At 50.4% G+C, this 18,880-nt stretch overlaps 14 non-coding genes across 14 annotated transcripts; 8 read left to right on the top strand and 6 right to left on the bottom strand.

Moving 5' to 3' along the window:
• Positions 1-950: 950 nt before the first annotated feature.
• On the bottom strand, positions 951-1,024 carry TRNAN-GUU (transfer RNA asparagine (anticodon GUU)). The gene has a single exon. It is a non-coding gene; the product is annotated as a tRNA-Asn (tRNA).
• Positions 1,025-2,296: 1,272 nt separating this feature from the next.
• Positions 2,297-2,368, bottom strand: TRNAE-CUC (transfer RNA glutamic acid (anticodon CUC)). The gene has a single exon. It is a non-coding gene; the product is annotated as a tRNA-Glu (tRNA).
• A 1,120-nt stretch (positions 2,369-3,488) lies between these two features.
• On the top strand, positions 3,489-3,559 carry TRNAG-UCC (transfer RNA glycine (anticodon UCC)). The gene has a single exon. It is a non-coding gene; the product is annotated as a tRNA-Gly (tRNA).
• A 1,048-nt stretch (positions 3,560-4,607) lies between these two features.
• Positions 4,608-4,680, bottom strand: TRNAV-AAC (transfer RNA valine (anticodon AAC)). The gene has a single exon. It is a non-coding gene; the product is annotated as a tRNA-Val (tRNA).
• Positions 4,681-5,063: 383 nt separating this feature from the next.
• On the bottom strand, positions 5,064-5,137 carry TRNAN-GUU (transfer RNA asparagine (anticodon GUU)). The gene has a single exon. It is a non-coding gene; the product is annotated as a tRNA-Asn (tRNA).
• Positions 5,138-5,592: 455 nt separating this feature from the next.
• TRNAN-GUU (transfer RNA asparagine (anticodon GUU)) lies at positions 5,593-5,666 on the top strand. Its single transcript has one exon. It is a non-coding gene; the product is annotated as a tRNA-Asn (tRNA).
• A 1,607-nt stretch (positions 5,667-7,273) lies between these two features.
• On the top strand, positions 7,274-7,346 carry TRNAV-CAC (transfer RNA valine (anticodon CAC)). The gene has a single exon. It is a non-coding gene; the product is annotated as a tRNA-Val (tRNA).
• A 329-nt stretch (positions 7,347-7,675) lies between these two features.
• On the top strand, positions 7,676-7,746 carry TRNAG-UCC (transfer RNA glycine (anticodon UCC)). The gene has a single exon. It is a non-coding gene; the product is annotated as a tRNA-Gly (tRNA).
• A 2,854-nt stretch (positions 7,747-10,600) lies between these two features.
• On the top strand, positions 10,601-10,674 carry TRNAN-GUU (transfer RNA asparagine (anticodon GUU)). Its single transcript has one exon. It is a non-coding gene; the product is annotated as a tRNA-Asn (tRNA).
• A 515-nt stretch (positions 10,675-11,189) lies between these two features.
• Positions 11,190-11,262, top strand: TRNAV-AAC (transfer RNA valine (anticodon AAC)). Its single transcript has one exon. It is a non-coding gene; the product is annotated as a tRNA-Val (tRNA).
• Positions 11,263-13,573: 2,311 nt separating this feature from the next.
• On the bottom strand, positions 13,574-13,644 carry TRNAG-UCC (transfer RNA glycine (anticodon UCC)). The gene has a single exon. It is a non-coding gene; the product is annotated as a tRNA-Gly (tRNA).
• Positions 13,645-14,997: 1,353 nt separating this feature from the next.
• TRNAN-GUU (transfer RNA asparagine (anticodon GUU)) lies at positions 14,998-15,071 on the top strand. The gene has a single exon. It is a non-coding gene; the product is annotated as a tRNA-Asn (tRNA).
• A 383-nt stretch (positions 15,072-15,454) lies between these two features.
• Positions 15,455-15,527, top strand: TRNAV-AAC (transfer RNA valine (anticodon AAC)). The gene has a single exon. It is a non-coding gene; the product is annotated as a tRNA-Val (tRNA).
• Positions 15,528-16,587: 1,060 nt separating this feature from the next.
• On the bottom strand, positions 16,588-16,658 carry TRNAG-UCC (transfer RNA glycine (anticodon UCC)). The gene has a single exon. It is a non-coding gene; the product is annotated as a tRNA-Gly (tRNA).
• Positions 16,659-18,880: the final 2,222 nt, after the last annotated feature.

Raw genomic sequence — 18,880 nt, 5'->3', positions numbered from 1 at the left:
GAGAGTTTTTCTTTTGCCAGGGTTCCCACATACAATTTTTGTTGGGCAAAGAAACCTTCAGATAGAAAGAAGAATAAGATTAAATTACATTCACCTACATGAAACATGTAAAAGAGTGCAACAATGGAAAGCAGAAACAAATTCCTAGACAGCGTCTCTGAAACCAGATGCCTGCCTCTTTCCTTCACCTCCCAAGACTTAAACATATTGCTGACAGCCACATTTCAATCCCCAAAACCTCCAGCAGTCGGACAAAAGTCCAGCATTGTCTCACATCTTGGCCAGGGGCTCCATTTCCGGCAGAGACACCTAACAGTGGATGCCAACATCAGAGCCCCAAACATTGTGAACTTCTTGGTCACATTTGTGATTTTGAGGGGGCCGATGGGAAACCCAGAAAACAGCTACCATTCTGGATGAGACCAGAGAAAAACACACTTACTTCCCAGCAGACCAGCTGGGGAGGGTGATGTGAAACCAGGTTGCCCAGGGACAGGAGAGCAAGGAAGGAAATTGAAGCCCCAAGCCACTCTTGGGTCGTAGGGAGCATCTTCCTGTTGCTTGGAAAGGGGGTAGCCTTGTGTCGTAGCATGGAGCCTCAAGGAAGCCAGCAATGGATTGCATAATGAGAGAACAAGGAAGGTCTGGCTCTGGAAGAACGTGGCTGTTTCAGGACCATGGAGAGCTTCCAGTGCAGGGTGGTTTCCCTATGTTCAACTTCCTTAAAAGGTAAGAAGAGCCTAAAAGGTGCTCCGGCTCTTCTGGGGGCCAGCAGAAGCCCAGAGAATGACAGGGAGCCTTCACCCCCCTTTTGCATTCTGGAAGGTAGAGCTGATGCAGGAGATGGCCAAATATTTATGCCCCATGGAAAAAAGCTTTAACAGGGTGGGAATTCCAACCCCCAGATGAAGAACTCGATCCATTAATAACCATCTCCTCGTCAAGCGGGCCGTCCCTGGGTGGGTTTGAACCACCATCCTTCTGGTTAACAGGCAGACGCGCTAACTCCTTGCGCCACAGAGACCTGGCACAGCATCTGGCATCAGTCCTCCTTGCCCTGAGGATCCATCGCTGGGGCTGGCTGGACAGCAATAAGACAACGTGGTCATAAGATGCCGTTTGTTCCTCTCTCCCATCATCACATGTGGAAAGAGAAACCTTGGACTGTTGCAACGAGAACTACTAAACCTCAATATTGCTTCTCTTGAGGCAGAATCTCAACAGCTGTGCCAGTGGTGTAGGGGCATCATGCAGGGTTCCCAATCTTGCGACCCAGGTTCGGGTCCTGGCTGGCGCATGCCTCCTCCACCTTTTGCCCTTCAGGGATCTGCAGGCAGCAAAACCAGGAGAAATTTTCATCCCAGACTCTCTTCCCAGTGGGAGAAGAAGAGCCACTCGCTCAAATCAAGTTTGCCTTCTGCTAATCATGTGGCCACACTCAGCCAAAGGCTTTGCCCCTTCTTGTCCCTCTTGGTGAGATTGCCAACTCCTCAGCTCCTGTAAAGGGTTTCTGTGAGAACCTGGATCTGCCCGCATCTTCTGCAGAGACCTTCGCCCTGAGAGGAAGGAGGTTCCTTCAGCGGTACCAACGTTGTCGAGTGTCACTCTGCTTTCCTAATCTGCAACCTGGGTTCAGGCTGGGCTGGCATTGACCTGTCCTTGCATTCTCAGCAGGAACTTCCAGATTTGCCCACTCTTACGCCTGGGGCCTTCCTCTGCTTTTTCCTTACCAAGGGTTAAAGAGAGGGAGGGTGGCCACCACTTTTAAATCCCAGAATCTCTATCAGGTGGGAGAAGTGCCAATGGGGGTGGGATTCAAACCCATGCATGCAGAGCTTGAGGCATTAGCAGACCATCCCCTTCACCCACTCAGCCACTTTGGCAAAGGAAGGGCACTGGCTGCTCTTCCTGGATGCCCTTGGACCACCATCCATCTGCTCAAGGGTCAGACTACTTGGTCCCTTCTGCTCCAGGTCCCGGGATACGGCTTCCCCTCAGCCTCCTTGAACAACCGACCCCCACCTGTCTCCCCCAAGGGGACCGTAGGCAGCTTTGCTCCCTCCCAGTCTCTTGCAGTCCCTGCTGTCATCACCTGCCCTGCTGGAAGGTCAAAGGCAGCCTGGTTGGACGGAGACTCTGTGGAGGCTGCTAAGAGGGCCAAAAGTGGCGTGGGGTGGGGTGGGGGGAAGGGACGGGAAGGGAAGGCAATTCTCCTGGCCAGTTGAACCTATTTTGCCAGGAAAAGGACCCTCCTTGCGTATTCCAGCTGCTGGAAGGTGGTTTAGAAGCAATATCTTTCCCTGGCCGGGAATCGAACCCGGGCCGCGGCAGTGAGAGCACCGAATCCTGACCACTAGACCAACAGGGAAGGCCAAGGTGGCTTCCATCCCTCCAGCTTCTCCTCTGAAGGTGCATCAACTCCACCGCAGGTCCTGCAGGTGGGAAGGTTGGCAGGAGAGCAGGACTGTCCCCTCCCACAGGGCCCCTCCTTTGAGGCTCCCACTTTCTCTCTGGTTGGAAAACCCCAAGCGCTGGTGGGATGCAGGCAGAGATCTGCCCCACCCACCCAGGGTTTCAGGGAGAAGGAGGGCCAGTCTATGCCAGGGGTGCCAGGCACCTCATCTTCCAACTGACTTGCTGCACTTGGCAGCTCTCTCTTGCCAGCACCTGCAGTGGAGGCCCAGAGGATGGGACTCAGACACCCTCTTTCTCCATACTCCCAAGCAGAAAGGGCCATCAGCCCAAAGCTGATGCCCAGAGGTTCCACCCGAGGAGGAGGAGGGCTGACAAGGGTGGGACGAGCAGAGCCCCACTGCATCGCCAAAACATGCTATCTTGGAAGCTCTCAGAATAGGGGAATTCTGGGACCTGCTTTTCCAGGCTGGGTTAGGTGCTGGCTCAACATGATGGTCCGGTGTGAATGGAGGGGTTTGCCTTCTCAAAGCCTCCTTTCCCAGCTAGCTAGTCTTGCAGGAGGTGTTCTTGGTGTTTGCAGCTGAGCTCCAGCAACGACAAAGCAAGAAGGAATAAAGGAAACCCACCATTATACAGCATCTCTTTTTCTTCCCTTTTGCTCGGTTAATGCTTGGTTGGCCTTGCTAAGATCGAACATGTTTCTGCCCCTGTCTGATTTCTGGGTGCAGGCAAAGAGGAACCGTGCTGTTGCACTCCAGGAACTCAGGCAGAGCTGTGGCCCATGCTGTGCTCCTCCTCCTTGACCAGACCCCTGGTAGGGCAGGGGGATTGCTCAGGGGCATCACTGCCCAAGGGGCGGGGGAGGGGGACTCCTGCATAGGTCGTCTCCTGGGATGCTGGCAAGATGCCGACTTCCCTGGCTGGGAAGGAACATGCATATTTGCGGGGGGGGGGGGGCGGGTTGGGGGCAAGCCATGGCTGTCTGCAAGCTCAGGGCTGCCTATCAAGCGGTTCTTTCCCTGGTCCTCCGTCCACCACAAGGAAAGCCCTCTTGAGCCAACTCTGCACCACCTGTGCCAGTGGTGAAGTGGCATCATGCAAGACTTCCAATCTTGTGTCCTGGGTTCAAATCCCAGCTGGCACAGTCCTTCCTCTCCCTTTTGCAAAGACAACATGACGGAATCAACTCTTTTACCCAGGAGGGACCCTCCAGCTGGAAAAAGAAAGCTGATTTGTAAGAATAAGTGAGTGAGCAAACACACACACAATCATCATACGTTGTCTCTACACTCAGCTGCCTCACTGCCTGTCATGATTTTAAAGTTATCCTGGCTGGGATCAAGGTGGCGTGGCAGAACAATCGGCTGAATGGACAATGGATCCCCACCACCATCCTGGGATCTACAGGTGGACGGTTTGTGTCTCCTGTGGTGAAGGGACCCAATGAGCCACTGACACGAGGAGGATGGCCCATCAGGTTGTCAAATAGCAAATTGCCAAGCCCTATTCCCGAAAGTTCTGGATTTAAACTCTCCTGTATTGGAAGGTCACCCACTTTAAATAGTGACTGGAAAAGTTTACAAATAGAAAATTGCCCCTTTTCCCTGGTGCTCCAGAATGTGTGAAGCCATAAAACTCTTAGGGCTTCTCTTCTCTCTAGCTACTGGCTCGGGATGACTACAGGTAGTTCTTGACTTACGACCATTTGCTTAATGACCATTCAAAGATATGACAGCACTGACTTATGGCCGCTCCTCACGCTTACAACCTTTGCAGTGTCCCCACAGTCATGTGATCAAAATTTGGGCATTTGGCAACCAGCAAGTATTTACAATGATCGCAGTGTCCTGGGATCATGTGATCACCATTTGCCACATTCCCAGGGGGCTTCCAACAAAATCATTTGGGGAAGCCAGATTTGCCTAATGACGGTGGCAAAAAAGGTAAAATGAGACATGAATTACTTAAGGACCGCATTGCTTAGTGATGGAGGTTCTGGTCCCATTGGGGTCATACGTCGAGGACTACCTGTTGTCTTCTTGAGTCAATGGCTGAAAAGCATTCTTTGCTTACTCGTTCCCATTTCGATAAGGGACAAAATAAAGTGGGGTGCCTCTTGCTTTTTTCTAGGGTGCAGCCATTTTCTGTGCTTGCCTAGAGCTTGGAGTGGCTCCGATGCTGAGAAAAACTTCTGTTTCTGCCTGGTTTCGAACCAGGGACCTTTTGCGTGTTAGGCAAATGTGATAACCACTACACCACAGAAACCTGCATAGCCTTGTGTCGTAGCATGGAGCCTCAAGGAAGCCAGCAACGGATTGCATAGTGAGAGAACAAGGAAAGTCTGGCTCTGAAAAAGGTGGCTGTTTCAGGACCACGGAGAGCTCCCGGCACAGGGTGGTTTCCCTGCGTGCACCTTGCCTTAAGGGTGAGAAGAGCCTAAAAGGTGCTCCAGCTCTTCTGGGGGCCAGCAGAAGCCCAGAGAATGACAGGGAGCCTTCACCCCCCTTTTGCATTCTGGAAAGTACAGCTGAAGCAGCAGGTGGCCAAAATTTTATGCCTCAGGAAGAAAAAGCATTGAGAGGGTGGCAATTCCAACCCCCAGATGAAGAACCCGATGCATTAACAATGTATCAGCTGATCAAGCGGGCCGTCCCTGGGTGGGCTCGAACCACCATCCTTCTGGTTAACAGCCAGACGCGCTAACCCCTTGCGCCACAGAGACCTGGCACAGCGTCTGGCATCAGTCTTCCTTGGCCTGAGGATCCATCGCTGGGACTGGCTGGACACCAATAAGTCAGCTTGGTGATGAGACACCGTTTGTTCCTCTCTCCCATCATCAGATGTGGAGAGAGAAACCTTGGACTGTTGTGATGAGAGCGACCTCAGTATTGCTTCTCTTGAGGCAGAATCTCAACAGCTGTGCCAGTGGTGTAGGGGCATCATGCAGGGTTCCCAATCTTGCGACCTGGGTTCGAGTCCCGGCTGGCGCATGCCTCCTTCTACCTTTTGCCCTTCAGGGATCTGCAGGCAGCAAAACCAGGAGAGATTTTCATCCCAGATTCTCTTCCCAGTGGGAGAAAAATATCCATGATGTCAAGCTGAATAGTAGCTATGAGAGCCAAAGGGAATCTCTGGCAGCAGCTATGAATCTTCAGAGTGAGGGAGGCTGATGCCAAGGTCTCTGTGGCGCAAGGGGTTAGCGCATCTGGCTGTTAACCAGAAGGATGGTGGTTCGAGCCCACCCAGGGATGGCCTTCATGACATGATCCAGAGATGAAGGTGATGGATCGTTAGTGTATTGGCTCTTTATCTGGGGCTTCAGTGTCCACTGTGTCAATGCTTTTCCCCCAGGACTTAAATATTTGGTCACCTGTTGCATTAGTTTTGCCTTCCGCAATGCAAAAGGGAGAGGAAGACATATCACCTTTCTTGAGGATTCTGTTGGCCACAGAAGATCCCTCAGATGGTTTCTCTCCTTTGGGCAGTTAATCCAACCAGGACCAGCCTGCTTTGGGAGCTCTCCAGGGTCCTGAAACAGCTCTCTTCTGGTGCAGGAAATCCTTCATTTCAGTGCTTTAATTCTACAATCCACTACTGCCTCCTTTGAGGCTCCGTGCAAGACCTCAATACTCCTGCTGACATTTCTGTTCTCCTTTAGTGTCCTCTTGCAGTCCTGTAAAGATTTGTTAGATTAATTTTGATTTGGAAAAATATAATCAGGGTGCTGCCATGGTACAAAGCAACAGCTTCCACTTCGCATTTAGGGCGGCTTTTCCTTCTTCAGCGCTTTCGCTGGGCATCACCAGCTGGTCTTCTGTGAAGCAAATACTTTGCTGGTACCAAGATGGGACCTGATACTTGGGGCATTAAGCTCCTGCCTTCCATTCAGGTGTCTGGGCAAGTTAGTTTCCCACCAACTTCTCCAGCTGGTCTCCTAGTAAGTGGAGGTTCTGTGATGGCCGCTGCCGCATTGGGAGTTCCACTGACTTCCCCTCAAAATCACAAATGTGATCAATCATCAAAAAAGAGTGGGGCCTTGCTGTCTGGGATCCACTGTAGTGTGACTCTGCTAGAAACGGAGACTCTGGTCAAGGTTTGGGATGAATCACACCTTTTTCTGACAGATAGAAGTTGTGGGGATTAAAATGCAGCTGTTGGCTATATTTTTAAAACTCGGAAGGTTGAAGACATGGGAAGGCAGCTGGTTTCAGAAAGGCTGTCTGAGAAATGTGTTCCTGCATTGTTTTTACCACTTACAGACAAAAGAGAGAGAAGAACATAGCCAACCATGACTTGTACACCGTTTCTAAATAGGGAGCCTCTCACAACACTGCCGTTTTGGAAGAAAACCTCTCACAAGCAAGATTTGAAAGATGGCCAAACCAGCACTCAGAACTCAGCACCTTCCCAGTTATTCTGATCAGTTGTTTAGAAGGGTGACTCTTTCAAAGGTGAACACCAGGGACCAGTCCCGCTCTGGGCTATCCTGTTTATCCAACTCATCCTTCTGACATCTCAGGATAGTCCCATTCCACTATTCGTGGCCACTATTTTACATCGTTCATCTATCCTAGCAGTTTAATCTTATTGGTTTACATATCACATTGCACTTTGGTCCCCAAAAGGTTGACTTGGGGACTTTTTCCCAAAGAAAAACTCACCTGAAACACAGGATTCAACCCGCAGCCTGAGAATGCCTGAAATCATGCTCCTTTGTCCTTCTCTGGCAGCTGAGCTCTGGAAGGGCACAAAACACTGAGGAACAACAGCTCTTCAACCCATCTGATACTGCAGACACCAGGCTGGGATGGCCAGCAAAAGATACAGGCATGCTGGTTGAGAGCTGCCTGTGCCTGTGGTTTCTGTGGTGTAGTGGTTATCACATTTGCCTCACACGCAAAAGGTCCCTGGTTCGAAACCAGGCAGAAACAGAAGTTTTTCTCGGCATTGGAGCCACTCCAAGCTCTAGGGAAGCAGAGGAAATGGCTGCACACTAGAGAAAAGCAAGAAGCACCCCATTTTCTTTTCTCCCTTATGAAAGAAGGAATGAGTAAGCAGAGGCTGCTTTCAAGCCACCAGCCAAGGAGAACTAGTCATCCCAAGCCAAGAGCCAGAGGTCATGTATGAATTTTACAAATTTCAGCTTCCAGAATTCTGAGTACCAGGGAAGAGGGAGGGCTTTCCATGTGTAGCCTGCCTGAATGATCTTAAGCACAGGAGGACTTAAATCCAGAACCTTTTAGAGTAGGGCTGTGCATCTGTGCCAGTGGTGAAGTGGCATCATGCAAGACTTCCAATCTTGTGTCCTGGGTTCAAGTCCCAGCTGGCACAGACTTTTCTCTCCCTTTTGCAAAATACAACATTACTGAATCAACTGTTTTACCCAGGAGGGATCCTCCAATTGCAAAAACAGTTGATTTTTAAGAATTTGTGAGGAACGAGACCCCCCCCCCAATAGAAGAGCATATCTGTAGCTCAGGATTGAACTGTGGGGTCCTTGGTGCTCTCTTAGCTTGGTTGTTTGCTTGCAGACGTTTCATTAACTGACTAGGTAACATCTTCAGTGCTAGAAGGGAGTGGGGTTTGCTCCCTGTTTATATACAGTGGCTTGCCCTGCCAGTTTTAGTGAGGGTGTGGTTTTCTCCTTGGTAGTTCCTTGATTAGGGTATTGTTTTCTGCTTGATTGTTTGTCTGGTGTTAACCTCTGCTTCTCTGGGCATTGGCTGCTGGAGAGGATGTGTTCTGGCCTTTTTGTTTCCTTCTTAGCTTTTTTATTGTCTGTTTTGAATGGTGTGTAAATGTGGTTTATCTCTGGGTGTCTATTGATTGGTGATTCATCTGAAAGTTTAGCATTGCCTAATCAAGGAACTACCAAGGAGAAAACCATCCACCCCCCACCCCCCCAACACTGGCAGGGCAAGCCACTGTATATAAACAGGGAGCAAACCCCACATTCATTCTCACTGACGATGCTATGTAGTCAGGTAATGAAATGTCTGCAAGCAAACCACCAAGCTTGGAGCGCACCAAGGACTACACACACACACACACACAAACCATTCATTGTCTCTACACTCAACTAACTCACTGTGGTGAAAAGCCAATGAGCCACGGAGCTAAGCAGGATGGCCTCTCAGTAGCCTTCAACAGTTTAGTCAACTGCCACTGCCCCAGGGCCTCTACTTCTGCCCCAGAGCTGCCAACGCCGCCACCAAGGATTGCTGCTGTGCAGGGCCGCCAAAAAGGCAGAGATGCGGGGGGAGATAGGTGGGTGGGGGGAATTGAAGAGGAGGCAGTCCCTCACCTTTCCAAGGCTTGGGGCTGGGAGGGACCAAGCCAGGAATGGCTTGGATCAAGGTAGGTCTCCGCTAACAGCTGGTGGGATTTGGTTAATGATGGCAACAGGGACTGCCAGGATTTCCATCACTAAGTGATGCAGTCATGTGGCGTCACACTTTATGGCCACATTGCTTTGCAACGGAAATTCTGGTCCCAATTCCCATCGTTAACCAAGGACTACCTGTATACCTCGCTGCCTTGATCCCACTTTTAAACCCACCATGGGCAGTGAGGTAGTTGAGTGTAGAAACAATGAATGGTGATTTTATGCTTGGGCATGCATGTGTCTGTGTGCACATGCTTACACCCTTATACTTATAAGTCAGCTGTTTTTCCCACTGGGGGCAGCCTGTGTGGAAAAACATTTGGTCCAGCCACATTTTACAGATTTGTAAAAAGGAGAGGAAAATCTGTGCCAGCCAGAACTCAGAGGACACAAGATTGAGACTTTTCCATGATGCCTCTACACCACCGGCATGGCTTTGCCGAACTGGCTCAAGAGTGTGGTTCTTTCCATCGGCTGAGGGCCAGAGAAGACAGCCTTGGTAGGCAGCTGTCTTGGGACCTTCTCTAGCAGCTGAGTTTGGAGAGAAGCAAAGAAACACTCCAGTTCCTCTGCCTGCCTTGTTTGCCATGACCAGGAACTTCAGGGCACATAGCTCCTATTATCGGCTCCTCCCTCTGTCTTTGAACCTCTAGGAGTTGGAAACATAAACCCATCCACTGAAGAGATGAAAGGGCTTCCTTGTCCCCCCACCTGCAAAGAGGTATGTTCCTCTCCAGCCAAGATGCTTTGCATCTCGCCCAGCATTCTAGGAAATAAGCTGTGTATGAGCTCCGTGACCCATGACCTCCACCAGCTGGAAAAAGATGGCGAGCATCCAGAGTGCAATGGATTAGCGGTCCACCAACTTCCCCACTTGGCCATCTCACTGAGGAAGGGGCACCCACAGACATCCTTCTGCTTAACAGTGTGGCATGCTAACCCTTCTTGGTCTCCCTCAGGCTGACGTTTCACAGCTTCTGCCAGCCAAATGTCAACTGAACCAAGGAAGCCATCCAACCTGATTTCCTTTATACAGCAGAGGGGCGCAGTGGGAGTTGGTGGACCTAGAACTTCCAGGCTGATGCATCAGAACCATCCTCCCTTAGAAAACTTCAGCCTTTTGCTTTGGATACCCTCTTCCCAAAGGATTTTTAATATTAAGGATAGTGGGAATGCAAAGGCAGAGTTGGTCACCAGCAGCCAGGGCTTTTCCCTAGGTTGCAAGACAGAAAACCTATGGTCATATTTTACTCTTTCAGCTCAGCTGCAGGAAACTTGTTCCTTTCAGTGCAAGAGCTTTGGAGAAGAGACGGGCAGGTCCCATGTTCTCACAGAAGCTGAGGATTTTACAATCTCACCAAGAGAGACAAGAACGGGCAAAGACTTTGGCTGATTGGGTCCACATGATTAGCAGAAGGCAAGCTTGACTTGAGCATGTGGCTCTTCTTCTCCCACTGGGAAGAGAGTCTGGGATGAAAAGCTCTCCTGGTTCTGCTGCCTGCAGATTCCCGAAGGGCAAAAGGTGGAAGGAGGCATGCACCAGCCGGGACTCGAACCCGGGTCGCAAGATTGGGAACCCTGCATGATGCCCCTACACCACTGGCACAGCTGTTGAGATTCTGCCTCAAGAGAAGCTATATTGAGGTCGCTCTCGTCACAACAGTCCAAGGTTTCTCTCTCCACATCTGATGATGGGAGAGAGGAAACGGCATCTTAGGACCAAGCTGTCTTACTGCTCTTCAGCCAGCCCCAGCGATGGGTCCTCAGGCCAAGGAAGACTGATGCCAGACGCTGTGCCAGGTCTCTGTGGCGCAAGGGGTTAGCGCGTCTGGCTGTTAACCAGAAGGATGGTGGTTCGAGCCCACCCAGGGACGGCCTGCTTGATGAGGAGATGGATTGTTAATGGATCGAGTTCTTCATCTGGGGGCCGGAATTCCCACCCCCTCAATGCTTTTTCTCACTGGGGCATAAATATTTGGCCACCTGCTGCTTCAGCTCTACCTTCCAGAATTCAAAAGGGGGGTGAAGGCTCCCTGTCATTCTCTGGGCTTCTGCTGGCCCCCCAGAAGAGCTGGAGCACCTTTTAGGCTCTTCTCACCTTTTAGGGAAGCTGAACGCAGGGAAACCACCCTGCACTGGGAGCTCTCCGGAGTCCTGAAACAGCCGCCTTTTTCAGAGCCAGACCTTCCTTGTTCTCTCTTTATGCAATCCATTGCTGCCTTCCTTGAGGCTCCATGCTAAGACATGAGGCTACCCCCTTTGCAGGCTCTGGAAGGGCACAAAATGCTAAGGAACAACAGCTCTTCAACCCATCTGATACTGCAGACGTCAGACTGTGATGGCCAGCAAAAGATACGGGCATGCTGGTTAAGAGCTGCCCGTGGCTATGGTTTCTGTGGTGTAGTGGTTATCACATTTGCCTAACACGCAAAAGGTCCCTGGTTCGAAACCAGGCAGAAACACATGTCTGCTTGATGAATTGATCAGGAGGTGAAGGTGATGGATTGTTAATTCATTGGGTTCTTAATCTGGGGGTTGGAATTCCCACCCTGTCAATACTTTTTTCTGCCAGGCTTAAATATTTAGCCATCTGCTTCATTAGCTTTACCTTCCACAATTAAAAATGGGGAGGAAGGCATGTCAGATTTCTCTAGGCTTCTGCTGGTCACTGAGAAGTGCTGGAGTGACCACCTTCTATGGAGGGGTAACCCAACCAGGACTTACCCGCAGTAGGAGCTCTCCAGGGTCCTGAAATAACCAAGTTCTCGCAAAGCCAGATACAGCATTGCTCTTCAAGCTTTTATTAGATAATTCCTCACTGGTTTCCTTGAGGGTCCCTGATAGGATATAAGACAAAATCCTGCCAGCTTTCCAAGAGGGAAATGTTCACTAGGTCCTAACCGTGTTTATACAATCATGGTGGATTTTTCCTGGACACACACACAAAAAAAAGCTATGACAAACCCAGTCTAGAATGTTCTTCCTTTTCTCTTTGAAAGAGGGCAGATATCCAAACATATCTCTTTTCAGGGATCTGGGTATTCTCAGGTAGCCAAAGGAGGTCAGATGGGAGAGTGTTAGACTGAAAATCTAAAGGTTCCTGGTTTGATCCCAGGCTTTGGAAGAACTGAAGCCTGATGCTCCTTTTGAAAAATGTTTTTGGATTGGGCTCTGCTCAGAACAATGGCCTCACTCTCTCTGGGGTTCCAAGGGACTGCTGGAGAAAATGGTTTCTGCTCAAAACCCATTGATAGGAAATATGCTGCCTATTAGTGCGGAACTGTATGTGTATGTATCTATGCATGTGTGTGTGCGTGCGCGTGCGCGAGCGTGTATGCACACACATTATATGGACATTGAATTCAAACAGTAGTGATTCTGGGCAGCTTACATGTGGTTAAAAACTTCTTTAAAAAGCTCATGATAACACATTTCTTTCCCCCAACATAGCATAACCAACATATTCCAATTAAGAATTATTCTAGGATGGCTCATACAATGTTCTGGTCCACTGCCCAGAGGAATAACCAAGTTTTGCACAACTTTAAAAAGGTCAGGGCCATCTATATGCCGATATATTAGCCCCTGTTCTAAAAGGCAGGGGCTAAGAAAGAGAAGACATACCTCTTAGAACTTGTAAGATAACACTCTTGCACAGAAGAGGTGTGAAGCACACTGAGGCTGCCAGATCACATACAATGAGCAGAGACAGCCCAAGAGAGGCTGTTCCACAAATAACCCAGCTTGGTGCCACACAGGGCTTTAAGGATGATGACCACCATCTTGAATTGCCCCTGGAAACCTATCTGGAGCCAGTGCAGCTCTCATGGGTGTTCAGCCATGCAGCAATAAATACTTGTGCTAGACCAATTGCAGCTTCTACATGGTCTTCATGGTCAGCCCCTTGTAGACTGCATTGTAATAGTCCAAACAAGAGGTGACCAAGGCATGAGTGACCACGAGCAGTGCTTCCCAACTGGTGCACAAGATGGATTTGTGTAAAGATCCTGTTGATGACAGCTGCCACTTGCTCTCCCAACAAGACCCAGGAATGCAGCTTGGTCCCAACAGAGGCTGCAATCATGGGCTTCCTGTGCCTGTGGTGTGGTGGAATAGTGATTATCACATTTTCCTAATGCACAAAACAGCCCTGGTTCAAAACTGGGCAGAAGCACATCTTTTTCTCAGCATCAGAGAATACCATTCCTAGGAATACTGTTCCTTGCTCAAGAAAACAGCAGGAATAGGCTGCATCCCAGCCTAGCAAGAAGCAAGAAGCACCCCACTTCCCTTTCTATCTCATCCAAGAGGGAATGAGTAAGCAGAGGATGCTTTTAAGCCATTGACCAAAGAACACTAGTCATCCCAAGCCAGTAGCCATTAAAAAAAAAAAAAGCCCTAAGAGTTTTATTGCTTCATGCATTCTGGAGCACCAGAGAAAAGGGGCAGCTTTCCACTTCTAGTCTGCCTGGTTACCATTTAAACTGGGTGACTTTCCAGCACAAAAGCATTTAAAACTACAGTCTTCTGAAACAGGGTTTGGAAATTCTCCATTTGACAAGCCTAATGGGCCATCCTCCTTGGCTCAGGGATTCATTGGTTTTTCCTCATGACAGTGAGTTAGTTGAATGTGACGATGAATGATGATTGTGTATGTGTGTATTTACTCACTCACTTATCCTTACAAATCACCTTTTTTTCCAGCTGGAGGGTCCCTCCTGGGTAAAACAGTTGATTCTGTAATGTTGTCTTTGCAAAAAGGAGAGGAAGAACTGTGCCAGCTGGGATTTGAACCCAGGACACAAGATTGGAAGTCTTGCATGATGCCACTTCACCACTGGCACAGGTGGTGCAGAGTTGGCTCAAGAGGGCTTTCCTTTTGGTGGATGGAGGACCAGGGAAAGAACCACTTGGTAGGCAGCCCTCAGCTTGCAGACACCTGGAAAGATTTTCTGAGACCTGAGGTTTGGACAGGAGCAGAGAATTCCCAGGACAAGGACCATCAGGATCCATAGCTCCTATAACAGTCTCCTGGAGTTCTACCTTTGCATCTCTAGCGACTGGAAACATAAGTCATGCAATGAAGAGATGAAGGGGCTGGGACTGTTGTAGCCTTTGTCCCTCTGACAGGGCAGATGCTGGCACAAGCCCTTGCAAGATACTTGGAGGGAGCAAGGCAGCCTATGGCTTACTTGGGGAGATAGTGAGCATTGACCCTTCAAAGAGGCTGAGGAGAAGGCCTGTATCAAGTCTCAAGGTGTCTGCTCATTAACCAGAAGGATGGTGGTTCAAGCCCACCCAGGAACAACAGCAAGTGCCCTTTCCTTGGCAAAGTGGCTGAGTGAGCGAAGGGGATGGACTGTTAATGCCTTGAGCTCTGCATGCATGGGTTCGAATCCCAACCCCATTGGCACTTCTTGCACCTGATAGAGATTCCAGGGCTTAAAAGTGGTGGCCACCCTCCCTCTCTTTAACACTCGGTAAGCAAAAATCAGAGGAAGGCCCCAGGCCTAAGAGTGGGGAAACCCAAAGTTCTCTCTACATTTTGGCTCCTGCTGAGAATGCAAGGACAGGCCAATGCAGCCCAGCTGGAACCCAGGTTGTACGTAAGGAAAGTGGAGTGATGCTCGACAACGTTGGTACTGCTGCAGGAATATCCTTCCGGTCAGGGTGAAGGTCTCTGCAGAAGAGACGGGCAGCTCCAGATTCCTGCAGAAACTCTTTATAGGAGCTGAGGAGTTGGCAATCTCACCAAGAGGGACAAGAAGGGGCAAAGACTTTGGCTGATTGTGCCCACATGATTAGCAGAAGGCAAGCTTGACTTGAGCACGTTGCTCTTCTTCTCCCACTGGGAAGAGAGTCTGGGATGAAAATCTCTCCTGGTTTTGCTGCCTGCAGATCCCTGAAGGGCAAAAGGTGGAAGGAGGCATGCACCAGCCGGGACTCGAACCTGGGTCGCAAGATTGGGAACCCTGCATGATGCCCCTACACCACTGGCACAGCTGTTGAGATTCTGCCTCAAGAGAAGCAATACTGAGGTCGCTCTCGTCACAACAGTCCAAGGTTTCTCTGTCCATATGTGATGATGGGAGGGAGGAACAAAGGGCATCTCATCACCAAGCTGTCTTATTGGTGTCCAGCCAGTCCCAGTGATGGGTCCTCAGGCCAAGGAAGACTGATGCCAGACGCTGTGCCAGGTCTCTGTGGCGCAAGGGGTTAGCGCGTCTGGCTGTTAACCAGAAGGATGGTGGTTCGAGCCCACCCAGGTGCGGCCCGCTTGATCAGCTGATACATTGTTAATGCATCGGGTTCTTCATCTGGGGGTTGGAATTGCCACCCTCTCAATGCTTTTTCTCACTGGGGCATAAAATTTTGGCCACCTGCTGCTTCAGCTGTACTTTCCAGAATGCAAAAGGGGGGTGAAGGCTCCCTGTCATTCTCTGGGCTTCTGCTGGCCCCCAGAAGAGCTGGAGCACCTTTTAGGCTCTTCTCACCCTTAAGGCAAGGTGCACGCAGGGAAACCACCCTGTGCCAGGAGCTCTCTGTGGTCCTGAAACAGCCGCCTTTTTCAGAGCCAGACTTTCCTTGTTCTCTCAGTATGCAATCCGTTGCTGGCTTCCTTGAGGCTCCATGCTACAACACAAGGCTATGCAGGTTTCTGTGGTGTAGTGGTTATCACATTTGCCTAACACGCAAAAGGTCCCTGGTTCGAAACCAGGCAGAAACAGAAGTTTTTCTCAGCATCGGAGCCACTCCAAGCTCTAGGCAAGCACAGAAAATGGCTGCACCCTAGAGAAAAGCAAGAGGCACCCCACTTTCTTTTGCCCCTTATCGAAATGGGAACGGGTAAGCAGAAAACGCTTTTCAGCCATTGACTCAAGAAGACAACAGGTAGTCCTCGACTTATGACCTCAATGGGAGCAGAACTTCCATCACTAAGCAATGTGGTCCTTAAGTAATTCATGTCTCATTTTGCAACCTTTTTTGCCACTGTCATTAGGCAAATCTGGCTTCCCCAAATGATTTTGTTGGAAGCCCCCTGGGAACGTGGCAAATGGCAATCACATGATCCCAGGACACTGCGACCATTGTAAATACTTGCTGGTTGCCAAATGCCCAAATTTTGATCACATGACTGTGGGGACACTGCAAAGGTCGTAAGCGTGAGGAGCGGCCATAAGTCACTTTTTTCAGTGCTGTCATATCTTCAAATGGTCATTAAGCAAATGGTCGTAAGTCAAGAACTACCTGTAGTCATCCCGAGCCAGTAGCTAGAGAGAAGAGAAGCCCTAAGAGTTTTATGGCTTCACACATTCTGGAGCACCAGGGAAAAGGGGCAATTTTCTATTTGTAAACTTTTCCAGTCACTATTTAAAGTGGGTGACCTTCCAATACAGGAGAGTTTAAATCCAGAACTTTCGGGAATAGGGCTTGGCAATTTGCTATTTGACAACCTGATGGGCCATCCTCCTTGTGTCACTGGCTCATTGGGTCCCTTCACCACAGGAGACACAAACCGTCCACCTGTAGATCCCAGGATGGTGGTGGGGATCCACTGTCCACTCAGCCGATTGTTCTGCCACGCCACCTTGATCCCAGCCAGGATAACTTTAAAATCATGACAGGCAGTGAGGCAGCTGAGTGTAGAGACAACGTATGATGATTGTGTGTGTGTTTGCTCACTCACTTATTCTTACAAATCAGCTTTCTTTTTCCAGCTGGAGGGTCCCTCCTGGGTAAAAGAGTTGATTCCGTCATGTTGTCTTTGCAAAAGGGAGAGGAAGGACTGTGCCAGCTGGGATTTGAACCCAGGACACAAGATTGGAAGTCTTGCATGATGCCACTTCACCACTGGCACAGGTGGTGCAGAGTTGGCTCAAGAGGGCTTTCCTTTTGGTGGACGGAGGACCAGGGAAAGAACCGCTTGATAGGCAGCCCTGAGCTTGCAGACAGCCGTGGCTTGCCCCCAACCCGCCCTCCCCCCCCCGCAAATATGCATGTTCCTTCCCAGCCAGGGAAGTCGGCATCTTGCCAGCATCCCAGGAGACGACCTATGCAGGAGTCCCCTTCCCCCGCCCCTTGGGCAGTGATGCCCCTGAGCAATCCCCCTGCCCTACCAGGGGTCTGGTCAAGGAGGAGGAGCACAGCATGGGCCACAGCTCTGCCTGAGTTCCTGGAGTGCAACAGCACGGTTCCTCTTTGCCTGCACCCAGAAATCAGACAGGGGCAGAAACATGTTCGATCTTAGCAAGGCCAACCAAGCATTAACCGAGCAAAAGGGAAGAAAAAGAGATGCTGTATAATGGTGGGTTTCCTTTATTCCTTCTTGCTTTGTCGTTGCTGGAGCTCAGCTGCAAACACCAAGAACACCTCCTGCAAGACTAGCTAGCTGGGAAAGGAGGCTTTGAGAAGGCAAACCCCTCCATTCACACCGGACCATCATGTTGAGCCAGCACCTAACCCAGCCTGAAAAAGCAGGTCCCAGAATTCCCCTATTCTGAGAGCTTCCAAGATAGCATGTTTTGGCGATGCAGTGGGGCTCTGCTCGTCCCACCCTTGTCAGCCCTCCTCCTCCTCGGGTGGAGCCTCCGGGCATCAGCTTTGGGCTGATAGCCCTTTCTGCTTGGGAGTATGGAGAAAGAGGGTGTCTGAGTCCCATCCTCTGGGCCTCCACTGCAGGTGCTGGCAAGAGAGAGCTGCCAAGTGCAGCAAGTCAGTTGGAAGATGAGGTGCCTGGCACCCCTGGCATAGACTGGCCCTCCTTCTCCCTGAAACCCTGGGTGGGTGGGGCAGTTGATGACAGCAGGGACTGCAAGAGACTGGGAGGGAGCAAAGTTGCCTATGGTCCCCTTGGGAGAGACAGGTGGGGGGCAGCCCTTCAAGGAGGCTGAGAGTAAGCCAAATTTGAGGTCTGTGGGGCACAAGGGGTCAAGTGGTCTGACCCTTGAGCAGAAGGATGGTTGTCCAAGGGCACCCAGGAACAGCAGCCAGTGCCCTTCCTTTGCCAAAGTTGCTGAGTGAGCGAAGGGGATGGTCTGCTAATGCCTCGAGCTCTGCATGCATGGGTTTGAATCCCACCCCCATTGGCACTTCTTGCACCTCATAGAGATTCTGGGCTTAAAAGTGATGGCCACCCTCACTCTCTTTAACCCTCAGTAAGCGAAAATCAGAGGAAAGCCCCAGGCCTAAGAGTGGGGAAATCTGGACGTTCCTGCTGAGAATGCAAGGACAGGTCAATGCCAGCCCAGCTGGAACCCAGGTTGCATGTTAAGAAAGTGGAGTGATACTTGACAACGTTGGTACCACTGCAGGAATATCCTTCCTGTCAGGACGAAGGTCTCTGCAGAAGAGGCAGGCAGATCCAGATTTTTGCAGAAGCCCTTTACGGGAGCTGAGGAGTTGGCAATCACACCAAGAGGGACAAGAAGGGGCAAAGACTTTGGCTGATTGGGTCCACATGATTAGCAGAAGACAAGCTTGACTTGAGCGTGTGGCTCTTCTTCTCCCACTGGGAAGAGAGTCTGGGATGAAAATTTCTCCTGGTTTTGCTGCCTGCAGATCCCTGAAGGGCAAAAGGTGGAAGGAGACATGCACCAGCCGGGACTCGAACCCGGGTCGCAAGATTGGGAACCCTGCATGATGCCCCTACACCACTGGCACAGCTGTTGAGATTCTGCCTCAAGAGAAGCAATACTGAGGTCTCTCTCATCGCAAGTCCAAGGTTTCTCTTTCCATATGTGATGAAGGGAGGGAGGAACTAACAGCATCTTCTGACCAAGCTGTCTTATTGCTGTCCAGCCAGCCCCAGCGATGGGTCCTCAGGCCAAGGAGGACTGATGCCGGATGCTGTGCCAGGTCTCTGTGGCGCAAGGGGTTAGCGTGTCTGGCTGTTAACCAGAAGGATGGTGGTTCGAGCCCACCCAGGACGGCCTGCTTGATCAGCTGATACATTGTTAATGCATCGGGTTCTTCATCTGGGGGTTAGAATTCCTACCCTGTTAATGCTTTTTTCCGCTGGAGCATAAATATTTGGCCAACTGCTGCATCAGCTCTACCTTCCAGAATGCAAAAGGGGGATGA

This window comes from Python bivittatus, unplaced genomic scaffold, assembly GCF_059951505.1.
Source record: "Python bivittatus isolate LINGU-HERP-01145 unplaced genomic scaffold, Pbiv_v1 ctg000810_np1212, whole genome shotgun sequence".
NCBI classification, from domain to species: Eukaryota; Metazoa; Chordata; class Lepidosauria; order Squamata; family Pythonidae; genus Python; species Python bivittatus.
Note: the sequence above shows the minus strand (reverse complement) of the source record. Positions and strands in the feature narration are given on the sequence as shown.